This window comes from Aotus nancymaae, unplaced genomic scaffold, assembly GCF_030222135.1.
Source record: "Aotus nancymaae isolate 86718 unplaced genomic scaffold, 86718_ANA_hifiasm-v0.15.2.pri h1tg000011l, whole genome shotgun sequence".
In the NCBI taxonomy this organism is placed as follows: domain Eukaryota; kingdom Metazoa; phylum Chordata; class Mammalia; order Primates; family Aotidae; genus Aotus; species Aotus nancymaae.
The window spans coordinates 15698206-15711114 of record NW_026988422.1 but is presented as its reverse complement, the minus strand read 5'-3'; the positions used below and the strand labels follow the sequence as shown (position 1 = coordinate 15711114).

At 38.3% G+C, this 12909-nt stretch overlaps 1 protein-coding gene across 22 annotated transcripts in view; it reads left to right on the top strand.

The window, feature by feature from the left end:
• Positions 1-12909, top strand: part of ZBTB20 (zinc finger and BTB domain containing 20) — an 822970-nt gene that overhangs the window by 502863 nt on the left and 307198 nt on the right. For 3 of the 22 annotated variants that reach the window (XM_064374646.1, XM_012463972.2, XM_012463974.2), the window contains exon 1: positions 3423-4303. The exons of 18 other annotated variants lie outside the window; for them this stretch is intronic. The gene's annotated coding sequence lies outside the window, so the exon portion shown is untranslated. Of the gene's footprint in view, positions 1-3422; positions 4304-4934; positions 5063-12909 lie in introns of those variants that run through there. One more of the 22 variants, XM_064374647.1, reaches the window with a different exon arrangement.

The window sequence follows — 12909 nt, the reverse complement described above, 5'->3', positions numbered from 1 at the left end:
AAGCTTGGGAAGGGTTAAGGAACTGGCCTGAGGTGATATATATAATAAATTTGAGAGCCAAAATTTGAACCTAGATCTGCCTATGAGCCCTGTATCTTAACCACTGCCCTCTGCTTCCAGAATACTGACACTGAAGCAAATCACAAGTCATTTGTGAAAACAAACCCAGGATACTTGTTTTTGTTGGTTTTCATCAAAGATCCAGAAAAATAAACTCTGAAGTATCCCTAGAATGTATAGCACACCCTGAGGTATTTCTGAGATAGCTAACCTATTACTTTTTATTAACAAAATGTGGACAAACTGGATGAACATGGTGACCCAGAACCAAAGTGTTAACAGCGTATCAAAACCCAGCAGCCTTTATTCAGAGCTGAATTGAAGGCAGATGAAATATTAACAGCAGTTCTAGCAGCACAAAATGAAATATGAGGTCCTGTATCAGAAATTATTAGTAACCTGTTAAAAGAAATGCTGAAAAATGGCAGTTACCAAATTAAAACTGGGAAACAGAGCCCAAATGGGAAATTTCAAAAAGTTTGGAGGAAAATAAATGACAGATTGTCCTCTTGGCTCTTATTACTATGCCATCCTAAATCCTACTTGGCAGTGGATGGTGGAGGTGAAATAAGAACTGCTTTGCTGCCAGTGATGGTCCTCAGATTTGTAGTCCTAAGTGTCTGTGATAGTGTCTGGGATTGATTGGAAGTTGGTAGCATTTTAGCTTTATCTAAGTTGAAGAGTCTGGAGACTCTTATTATGAAAGGTGTCCTCTCATTTGTAAGTTGGCCCCTTTGCTTCACTTTTGGATGGCTGGCTTCCTTCATGCCCAGTTACGTGAAATATTCTACATGAGAAAGTTATTTTCATGAAATGCCTTCAAATTTAAAGCATCTATTTGGATATGTTGGTGTTTATGACTCAGAATATCTAGCATCAAATTAAAAAAGAGAGAGATTACAAATACAAAATACCAAGTGGTAAACGAAGGACATATTTTTCCATTAGTAACTGAGAGCAGAGAAATTACTATAAGCAGAGTTGTTGGGCAATTGATGCCAAAGGGAGAAAAAAACGGAAATGAGCTATAGAACCATAGAATCTTAGTGTTGGCAGAGACTATGGAGTTTATGCAGTCCTACCCTATCATTTTTCAATGAAGAGACAGAGACATGGGGAGTTAAGGGACTTGACTTGCCCAAGACACATAGCTGTTTACTGACAATCAGGCCAAAAACATTTCCCAACTCCCAGCCCGGAACTCTACAGTTCAGCATGCTACTGCTGTCCTCTACTGAAAATTAACACTAACTGACCCTGGAACATGGAAGAATTCAGCATCTGTGGGGAGTGAAAGAAAAGATGAATTTAGAGATGGAAATCAGTCTGGGAAAAGAAAAGAGGAAACAGATGATTTGTCTTTGTGACTTGTTGGTCAAGGTTGTGTAAGATGTTTTTCATCAGGTTACTCCCCTGAGCCTTCCCACAAAATACAATGAAATCATTTGGTTATAATTCCCCAGGGTTTATATTTATATATACAGGTTTGATTTGCTTGGCGAATTCTCCGTGTACAAGTCATCTCCAAGTATAGATTGGTTTGTGGATGGCATTGCTATTGATGCTTGTCATTTACATGGGTCTGACTTTCTCTCTCTAGCAGTAAAGTGTGCTCCAGGGGAATCTTCTTCATGGGATACTCCTAACTGAGGGTCAGAAGTAGGCTTAAGATGTAAGAATTATCTTCTATTAACCCTTGTATTCTGTTAACCACATGGAAAACTTGGAACTTTTAATCAGGCTTATGAGTTAGGTAAAATAATTTTCTTCATTTGGAAGCACAGAGTAATTTGAAGTAAACCAGTAGCAAATAAGATACAATAAAAATGTCCCAATAGGATCCCATGTGAAATAGCAGTGTAGCAGTACCGATCTTCTAGTTTAGTCAAATATTTTTCAGAACAGAGAAACCAGAAATGAGAGAATCAGACAATATGATGAAAACTACAGATGGAATGCTTTGCATGAAAAGTGATTATATACAAGAGAAGGCTCAGGAGTGGGTAGGAGTAGAATTGGAAAAGAGTGGGTAACTGAAATAAGAGAAGATAATGTTTGACCTGATCTAGTAAAATATTCCCTGCCACAACCACTATTCCATGAAGAGATTGAGCCAAGAGGCCTGAATAAACTAACCTTAAGTTCAGAGTTGCCATTATTGTGGGAGGCATCAGGGAGAGCACATCCGGATTTGTGTTACACAGTAATCACTGCTGGGTGTCAGCATTCATCAGCCAGATGGTCAGACCCACAATTAATCAATTAGGCTGCGATGATCAACTGGACTACGTTTTCCCCTTTGGTAAAAAGCCCTCATCATGCGGTTAAGGCCAATAACACTTTTATCCTGTTGCTTTTGGAGAAGCTTCTAAAAATTCCTTTTCTTTTTTGGGCCTCTAGTTACTGGACAACTGTTAGGCTCTAAGTTGCTTTGACAACATAGATACCCAAATTCAAGGATTTCACATAATAGATTTCAACGTCCTCTGTGTTCCAGTATAATGTTTAACATACCCAGACAGAAATAATCTTTTTAAAGCAGCATCATTGTAAGCAGTATTACTCAACTGATTTTACTAGAGTCTTCGTATTGATTCCACTCAATCTAGTGGAACAACACTGGAGGGGACTCTCACTGGGTACTTACCAAGATGATATGATGTGATAACCAAATAATATGAATAATAAGCAATTTTTTGAATGTTCACCATATGACAGGTACTGCTGTGACAAAGGTTGACAAACATTGATTCAGTGCTTAAAATGATTCCATGAGGATGACAATATTAATTCCATTTCAAAGAGAGAGAAACTGAGGCCAGAAAGTTCATTTGCCCAAGTTTAAACAGTTAGTAAATATGTGTTGAGATGACTTAATACCTTCTTAAATGAAATCCGAAAGTTTATTTTACATTTTCTTACCCATATACATCTGTGCCTCTCTAAGGAACAACATTTAGGAATGTGTGGTGAGTCCTTATTATTTCTCTTAAAAGGACTTTACAGAAATATTTTACTAGTGTTCCCCAAGTCTGTTGCTCCCCTTCTGTTTTCCGTGCTGTTTTGTTCTACATCATGTGACTTGAGATTGCTTTCTTCCTTCTTTATGGCCATTACTACCATTTCCTGATAATTATCAATCTCCACCTTGGTATCTTTATCTAGACATGGATTTCTAAGTCCGTTCAGATAGCAAGATTTTTTTTATCAGTTGATTTATAGAACAATTTACCTCCTCTGAAACAAAATATCTATCACTAATTTATTTTTTATGTTGAACCTTGTTTTTCCATCTGATTATTTTATTTTCCATCTCCCTTTGTTATATTACAGTACTACTGCAGAGGGAGAATTGTTTGAAGTCCTATTAGTGGGAAGCATCTTTTCTTGATGGTGGTCTAATGGAGGTCTATGCTGGCCCCATCGAGTAGAAATATTGTCTCAGTATCATAGTTCCCCTGTGTTTTATCATTTAACTGTAGCTCTCTTTTCTCTAAGCTCTTCTCTACCCCCACTGAATCTCAATTTAAAGAGTACTCCTCTTTAACCATTTCATACAGGCCATATACAGACACTATTAACCCAAATATATACCTTTTAGATATCAGACTCATTTTGTGGAATATGAGGCTTTTCTTGGTATTTAATTGCAGTGCTTTGCATTTTATTTGTTTTGCTACTTATGAATTGGGAAAACAATACCAAAATACTAGGATTGTATATAGGAAACCACCATTTCTTAATTCAAGTTTGGGAGCATGTGGAAGAAAAGAGATTTCAGAAACCTTAATGAGCATCTTTTATCCTCCAGGGCTCCACCAGTGCCCTCTTTTTCTGACTGTGGTACTCTGTTTTGTCCTTGATATGTTTGGTAGGCAGCTTTTTTTTTTTCTCTTGATGCTTCTTTTTTTACAATCCTACAGTCTTCACCCCAGAGCTGATGAGGTGCTTTCGTTTTGAACTGCAGTATTCCTGTGTATTGCAGAACAGAGCCCGGCCATCTAGACTGCCTTTCTGCCTCATTTTGCTCCTGACCTAAACCCCCCTGCTATTCTAGGCCTGGCCTCTCATGACCAGAGACTGCTGACTCATCCTGGCCTGTGCCAAGCTGTGCAGTCGCTTAGTGATGTGGACAGGAGTCGAAGGACTAGAATGAGATCACTGAACTCATTTCACTTGTTGCTTACGGTACAGTCCAGCATGAGCTGGAAATGTAGGAACCTCGGCCTCCCAAGCAGAAAGAGTAAGTAGATAAAACACACCGCATCACCAAGTCCTCAACAAGCAGTAGTCGGGTGGTGGGTGGGGGCTCGCTCTATCATGGCCGTGGCTAGGGCATTCTGGTTCATCAGGAGCTTTCCTTTGTCCTCTCTTCTTCCTCTTCTCCACAGTCGTACCCTTCCCCCCTTCCCTGAACTTCCCTTCTGAAATGTCTGGATGGTACAGCAGTGATCTGGGCAGAAATGAAATTTGGCTAATAAGCAGCCTCTGCACAAAATTCTGGAACAGTGACACTGTTGAAATTGCTTAGTTTAGTTTGTCTACTGGGAACTCACATGAACTTCCCAACAGAATTCAAGGGGATGAAATCTTTTTTGTTTTGTTTTGTTCTCCTTTCCTTTTTGATTCTCTTTTTCTTTCTGTTTTGAGGGAGGTAGTTTCAGGAGACATGGCTGCATTCTGGTGTGGTGTAAAGTTTTCCGTCGGGAGACAATAATGTACATTCCTCTGGCAGGACGGGATGGGTTTTTTTTTTTTTGTTTCTCTTACTGTTGTTTATTTATAAGACATTTCCTCCCAGTTAGTGGAAGTTAGATCGTAAGAGGCTCCAGTGATTTTCCTTCCACCTCCCCTCCCTAATTTCTGTGCTTCAGCACTCTGGAACACTGTGAACTCGACAAACTAATCAGAGCAGGGAGCTTAACAGCCAGGCCTCGACACCCTCAAGAGACTGTGTGCTGATTCTCAGTCGTCACTCCTTGGATCAGGAACCACAGTCCTGGTGAGTGGTGAGGTTCCAGAATTTGATGTGTCAAGGATTTTATTCTTGGTGTCTCTAAGGCAGGCAGGAAACAAAGGGCGTTTTTAAAACAAACAAACAAAAAAATACAATTAAAGAAATATTACCAAACAGTCAAATGGAATGATGAAGATTTTTAGCGGACACAACTGAGAGTACTTTATGGACAATGGCAGAGCCTTGAGGCTATGCTCAGGAGCAGCTTGCAGGCATAGGTTTCATGCTGCCACAGATGGATGTCAGCCTTGACCTGCCTAGCAAACATCCTTGTGGGAGGAGGAAGATAGGTGAGTGGGGGCAGCGAGGTAGGTGGGGGAAGTGAAAGTGGGATTAATTGTTCATCTGGAGTTTCACTCCACCAGCTTTCCATGCATTTCTCTTCTGAGCATTTACGTTGTGCTCACAGTACTTATATACCCAGCTAAGCAGGAAAGAATATCTATAGTGTATGTAGAGCAAAAATTCTTGCTAATACTGTTCTAAAGATCACTTTCCTAAGAACTGGTTGCTTTTAAATGTTAGGGAACCTCCCCACACCCGACCTTTGGAAAATATGATTTGTCACACCCTCTTCTTTATTCCTCTGCATTCATAGTATCAAGCAGAAGAATGCAACAAGAATCCTTATTTGGTTCCCGGGAAATTTATCATCCTGCCATAAGCCAACTAAATGACTGTCCTCACAATATTAAACCCAAATATAGTATTGTCCTCAATATAAGGAACTCTGATTGAGTGTGCTTGAGTGTGCTCTGGGAAGTTATCGAAGGAATGGAGTGGGGGTGGTTGCATCCTGTCTGTTGTGAGACTAGTAGAGGAGTCCACGTACCAGCTTTCATAGCCAAAATGTGCCTTCCACATCCTTCTTAATAATTCACACTCTCTAAAAGGGTAATTTTTGTTAGAATGTGTTTTCGTCACTTGCCATCAGGTCCTTGCTTAGTTTCTTTTCTAGAGGTATTCCATCTTACTGTGTTTTCTCATCTTCTTTCTAATTTCAAGAATCTGGCATGTTCTAAAATATTAAGCATGGAAAAAACAAAAACTAAAAAAACATGGTGGCCATAAAAGCATTTGACTGTGTGGCAGCAGCTGAAGTTAATTGCTTTTTTGGAGAGAGGGGGAGTCTTTGATGTCCCCAGTATGGTTCTCCTAGGCTAAAACCTCCAGAATCACAACCCAGCCTAAGGGGCACTTACTCGACATTCTTAAATTTTAGGAAAGAGATGTTATTTTATTGTTTTACTTCCCTTGATATTAACACACTACCAGTAGATTTCTCCTGGAAGTTTAAAATGCTTTAGCAATAGATGATTTTACATTTAACCAGATGTGTATTGTATGTGCCTGTTGCATGTACTCTTGTCCAAGCTGGTACAATGATCCAGCATATTACATTGGTACTCAGCCTTGGGCTTTTGTTTGCTAAACTGAGTGATTCAGATTCTTAACCATAGAACTCATACATGCTCATGTATCCCAAGTTTCCTATAGTGACTGACCCCTGCTACAGCCTCAGGTTTTTCAGTGACCTCCAGGACAGAGTCAGCTTCCTATCACAAGTCCTGTAGTTTGTGATGCACATTAAATTTCTTAGCGTCATTATGATAGCAAACAGTCTCAGAGTTTTATTAGGTCTAGTATGCTAAAAGTTTAATGTTATATTAATAGCAAACTTTGCCTATTTTAGTTAGCTCATGTTAGTTAGGACTATACTATTTATATGTATAATATTTTTAGGTAATTTCCATTAGTTATCTTGTTTTCTAAGAAAAAAGGTTGAAAAGGAAATGGTGTAATGTTTACAATATGATATAAAAAATGTAACTAGCTCTTTGGCCATTACCACCAAGGCCTACATAGAAGGTTAACATTCCTCAGTTAATATTCAAACTGCCCAGACTCCCAGGAAAACTGTCACATAGTCTCTGGTAGGGATGTCTATTAGAACTGCACTGAGGGCAAGCTAGATCTCTAACACTTTGAAAACATGTTATTATTGACCACATATGAAATTATATAAGCAACTTTAAGCAGAGAATAGGTAAAAACAAATATTTAAGAGTATTTCCAAGAGATGACATTTTAAAATATATGATCTGCCAGAGAGATTTTTCCTATAGTTGCTAAGATCTGGAGTTCCAAGTGGCCGTGGAAGAATTTCATGACTGAATTGAAATATACGAGAAGTCATAAGTTGATTAGTATACTTCTGATACAAAGGCAAGACAATGATGTATTTCTTTGTGCTTCAATGGCTATATTAATATTACCTGTTTTTTTAATACCTTGATTATAAGCCTTCACAATGTACTATCAATAACTCAATTTCCTAGTGCTCACCTGGAAATTCTAACTTCATTAAATTAATGAGGATGCATGTTCTGAAATGTATATTTTCTTGCATGCACATTTTAGCTGTAAGTGCTCCCTATATCCTATATTCATTTAATTAGGCAGTTACAAATATGTTCAAATGGAATTGCTAAATAACAGAATTACCCCGATAAGAAATTATTCTTTCTTATTTGTATAGAAATGGTTTTTAGTATTTATATGATTCCCCTAACAAAGAAGCATATTTTAAAAACTCAAAAAGTTTTTAAAATAGTCCTTGTATCATATGATTGTACATGTATGTTAGCTTATAAATGCTGACATACATGCACAACCACATATCTATATTCAACTATTAAGAATATGACCAAATTCTAGCCAAGTTACTTGCCTTTGAATTCAGTCAAATGTTTTGACCGTAATGGCAATAAATGAAGTGTAATTGACTTTTTATCACATTGACAACATGGAAAGTTTACACAAATATTTATGAACAGTATTTGCAAAAAGAAAGATTTAGTTAGCTGATAAGTTTGGTAATTACCCTTCATCAAATATACATGTTAGCTTATCAACCTAAATTCTATTATGTACAACTTCAAAATATTGATTGCTGTATGTATAAAGCAGTTTAAAATTAAGTAGAAAATTAAATTGATATTATCTTAAAATTGAGCATATATTTAGTGAATTCATTTTATTTTATGAGTGAGTACATATACAAATGATCCTGTTTATTCTAGTTTCTCAGCTATTTCACTGTATGTTAAATATTTTCATGCTGTATTTACATATTAGCATCAGCAACCATAATTTTCCTGATACCTTTTAAAGATCAGTGAAATCATATCCTTGACAAGTTACATTTTTTTCTCTGAAGTTTTCCATAAAACCCAAATTAAAAGTGATCTGACATTGGTAGCATTTTACTAATCTGTATCTTCATTTAGCATTTATATATGTTTTTAAGTTGAGCGTTTTTTTTTTAATGTATGAAACTGCAAGTGGTTAGAAGGCAGGTTTTGTGTTTTAGGTTTGTTAATTTTTCTCCCAACCAATGTCAAATTGCCTCATTCTGAGTGGAGGATCAATGAATATGTGATGAATGAATGGATATCTACATGTCAGTGCATTGACAGTGAAAGTGAATATGTCTTGCTTATCATAATGAAAGAAACGGTCAGGCATGTTGGTTCATGCCTGTAATCCCAGCACTTTGGGAGGCCAAGGCAGGCGGATCACCTGAGGTCAGGAGTTTGAGACCAGCCTGACCAACGTGGAGAAACTCCATCCTCTACTAAAAATTTAAAATTAGCCTGGCGTGGTGGCTCATGCCTGTAATCCCAGCTACTTGGGAGGCTGAGGTAGGAGAATCACTTGAACCCGGGAGGTGGAGGTTGCAGTGAGCCACTGAGATCACGCCATTGCACTCCAGCCTGGGCAACAAGAGTGAAACATGTCCAGAACACAACGTAGAGTCTTCTATATCTGAGCCTCCCTAACCCCCATGTTATATCTTCCTACTATGTGACAGCATTTCCAACCATTTGCTAAGGTTGCTTCTCTAATCCCCACAATGCTTGGGTAATTTCTGATGGAACATGGGATCCTGAATTTGTAGTAGTTCCATCCATTTTCCTGGACTTACGAGGGTGACCAAATATCCAGCTTGGTCAGCTCATGTAATCAGCAAGTACCAGACTTACCTATAATGCATTGTATTAACCAACAGTCTCTCCAGCTTGTCAATACTTACTTACAGTTAGCCAGTGGTTCTTTCCTTCCTCAAACTCCACATCTGTGGAGATCAGGCTGATGTCAGACATGGAAAGGCATGAAGACTGGCTATGGATGCCCTGTTAACTAGACAGGAGAGAGGCAGGGCAGACATAGAGCACAATGAAGAGCAGGGGCGAGAAGACTGGCAGCCAAATCATTTGAACTGTCTTAACAAGCACTAATTAAATGCCCTGTTTGAGGTAAATAATAGCTGAAAATAGCCTAGTGCAGTTGTATCTCATTGATGAGTAAAGAAATTGGTGGAATCGCTTAGTGCTGTTTCATTCATTAAGCTGCAGCACACTAAGGCTTCTTCAGGGAAGAGGGGCATCAAGTTGAACTAGCCTCTAAGGCACCATTTGCTAAATCCAGAGAATAACTGCACATACTACAAACTGACCCTAATAAACAATTTTAAAACCCAAAATATTGTGTATAATAAAACATGCTTCAATCTTACCCATTTTCAATTATCAATCAACTTGGCAATTCCCCAGATATATATGTATATAATTCTGTCCCCAAACCAATTTTTTTTCTGGAGTTTATGTATATAAAATATTCCTTTTAATCTCTTTATTTTCCCTGCTTACTCTCTAGTAAACTGAATTCCTAGATGTAAGCAGCCACAGAAAGAAAAGTGATTCACATAATGGATAATTAACCCTTGAACAATGGAAAGTTAACTCTCCATAGACATGCCAAAAACTGAAATGTTTTGTTATTGAATTTGTTCTCCTTTGGGAGTTAACACTAATGGAGAACATCTCCATTAGTACAACCCTGACACCAAACAACCTGTTCATCCTTAAGCTATGATTGCTGCACTCACCTTCCAGTTCATTCTGGCAGGATTTGTAATATGATGTCCTCTTGGGTAGTCATGTACAAACCACTCTGAGGGGCGAAATTATATGAGTACCTAATCCACTTGTGAAAATGAACGAAAGGGGATCTTTTTTATGAAAAACGCCTAAAATGGAATGACATAAATTGTAATAAAAAGTGTTAGCACCTTGCACCTCCTGCTAATTGCATTCCTAGTCAAGAGGAAGCAAATTTGTATAATAAATGTTATAGGTACGTCATTAACAAAGTACAAAGAATTGTCTATTCCTTTCAATAGTGAATTGAAAAAGAGGAGCAACCCTGTTTAAGCTATGTATAGTAGCCTTAATTTTGGCTCCTAACCTTTCTGGGACTCATCTATTTCATTTGTCTAATGAGGATAATAGTAACCCATTCAAGTTACAGTACACAGACTGTTTCTTCATTATGTTCATTAAACATGGATTTAACATTAATTCATTCATCCACACATTTAGTTTTAAGTTTAAGAAACATTTTTGGGCCAGATGCAGTGACTCACACCTATAGTCCCAGCACTTTGAAAGACTGAGGCGGGAGGATCCTTTGAGCCCAGGAGTTTGAAACCGGTCTGGGTAACATAGCAACATCTCATCTCTACTGAAATTTTTAAAAAGTAGCCAAGCATGATGTCACATACCTGTAGTCCCAGATACAGAGGAGGCTGAGATGGGAGGATCCCTTATCCCTTGAGCTCAGGAGTTTAAGCTTGCATTGTGCTGTGATTGTACCACTGTACTCCAGCCTGGGCAACAGAGCAAGACTGGAAAAAAAAAGAGAGAGAAAAAAAGAAAGAAAGAAAAGAGAGAAAGAGACAGAGAGAGGGAGGGAAAGAAAAAAGAAAGAAAAAGAAAGAGAAAGGAAGGAAGGAAGGAAAGAAGGAAAGAAGAAAGGCAGGCCCACATTGAGCTGTTATTGTACCACTGTACTCTAGCCGGGGCAACAGAGCAAGACTGGAAAAAAAAAAAAAAGAAGAAAGAAAAGAAAGAAAGAGAAAGAAAGATTTTGAATCTTTACTTTGTGTCAGTTATTATTCCAGAAGCTAAAGATTGATTCATTTATTAATAAATGTTTATTCAGGAGTTCATATTATATATCCTACATTATTCCAGGGGCTGTGGATACTTGCAGTAGATTAAAAAAAAACTGAAATCTTTGTTCTCTTAGTACTTACTTTCTAGGTAGGAGAGACAGATGACAAAACATATATATGTAAAATATGTGGCATTTTATAAGTGCTGTGGAGAAAATTTAAAGAGGAGAAAGAGTGTGTATATGTGTCTGTCAGGGCTGTTTGCAATTTTAAATAGGGTGGAGAAGTAGAGAGGGAAGTCTTCATTGAGGGGACAGCCTTTGAGAAAAGACCTCAGTGAAAGTGAAGAAGCAAGTTTTGTGGATATCTAGGCAAAAGCATTTTCAATAGTGGAACTGTCAAGTTCAAAAGCCTTGGATGTGAATGTATCTGGAAAGTTTGAGTGATAACAAGGAAGTCTGTGGCAGAATCCTAGTGGGCAAGCATGAGACTAGTAGGAGATAAATTAAGGGAGGCAAGGGGGTCTGATCACATGGGCCCTAATAAGCTGTTATGAAGGCGTTGGCTTTGTCATTTACAATACAAAAATGTATACAACATGGTCTTCAGTTGCTCACTAGAGGACAGGTAGATAAGAGAACAAGTTGGGATAATACCATATGCTAAGTGCCGTAACTTAAGGATGTTCAAGGAACCATGGAGGTCCAAAATAGTGAGTGTTAAGTTGAATGTATCTTGGAGTGGGGGATCAGAGGAAGTTTCACGGAAGAGCTGATAAATCCATGCTGGGACTAGAAGGATTTTCCCAGATGGTCAGAGGAAAGAAGAGCATTCAGTAAGAGGGCCAGTAGGGGCAAAGGCAGTTAACTAGAAATAGCATGGTAGAGCTGGGGAACACTATCACTGATGTGTAGTAGGGGAGTACAGAGAAACGATGCTATAGATGCAGGCAGGGAACAATCATGTTGGACCCTGATTACTATGCAAAGAAGTTTTAACTTCATCTGGAGGCATTTGGGGAGCCATTGAAAGGTTTTAAGTAGAGAAGGTTAATGATGAAATTGTGTGATACAAGATCACCCTGGCAGCAGGGTAGAGATAGATTATAGGAATGGGAGGATAGAGGCAAGAAAATGAGTTAGGAGGCAACTGAAATTGTTCAGACAGGAAACAATGAAGCCCTGAACTAGGACAATAACTATGGGAATAGTCAGAGAGGAGGAGACATGTTCAAGAGATAGGCAAAATTGACACAATTTAATAACCTTTGGGCTGGGCATTGAGAGAAGGAATTTTGGATTGTTCCCAGATTCTGCCTTAAACAACTAAGCAAGAAAAGCTATGAGGAGGAAGAGCAGATTTTGGAGCATGGGGGAAGATTACAAATTTGCTTTTGAATATGTTTAATTTGGGGATGTTAGGGGAGCATCCAGACTGGCAGTTGGATTTAGTCAGGAATGCTGGGGATAAGTCAGGGTCAGAGTTTGTCAGTCATCTGAATCATCTGAATCATGATAATAGTTTAAATTATGGAATGGACATTTCTCAGGAAAAATATATTGAAAGATGACAAGAAGGAGAAGATCCTTGATATATGGTGCATTTCTGGAGTGGAGAGAGGAAAAGGAGCCTGCAGAGAAGATTATCATGACCAACTATTATGTGCCAGTCATTGTGCTAGATAGTGGAAGAACCAAGATGGAGGGCATCCAGATGCTGCTGTAGAAGTGTCCACAGTTGTCCAAACATAAGAGGTTCTTATTACTATCATCACCAACCATAGGATAATGTTAACAGAGGGAATACCCAAACA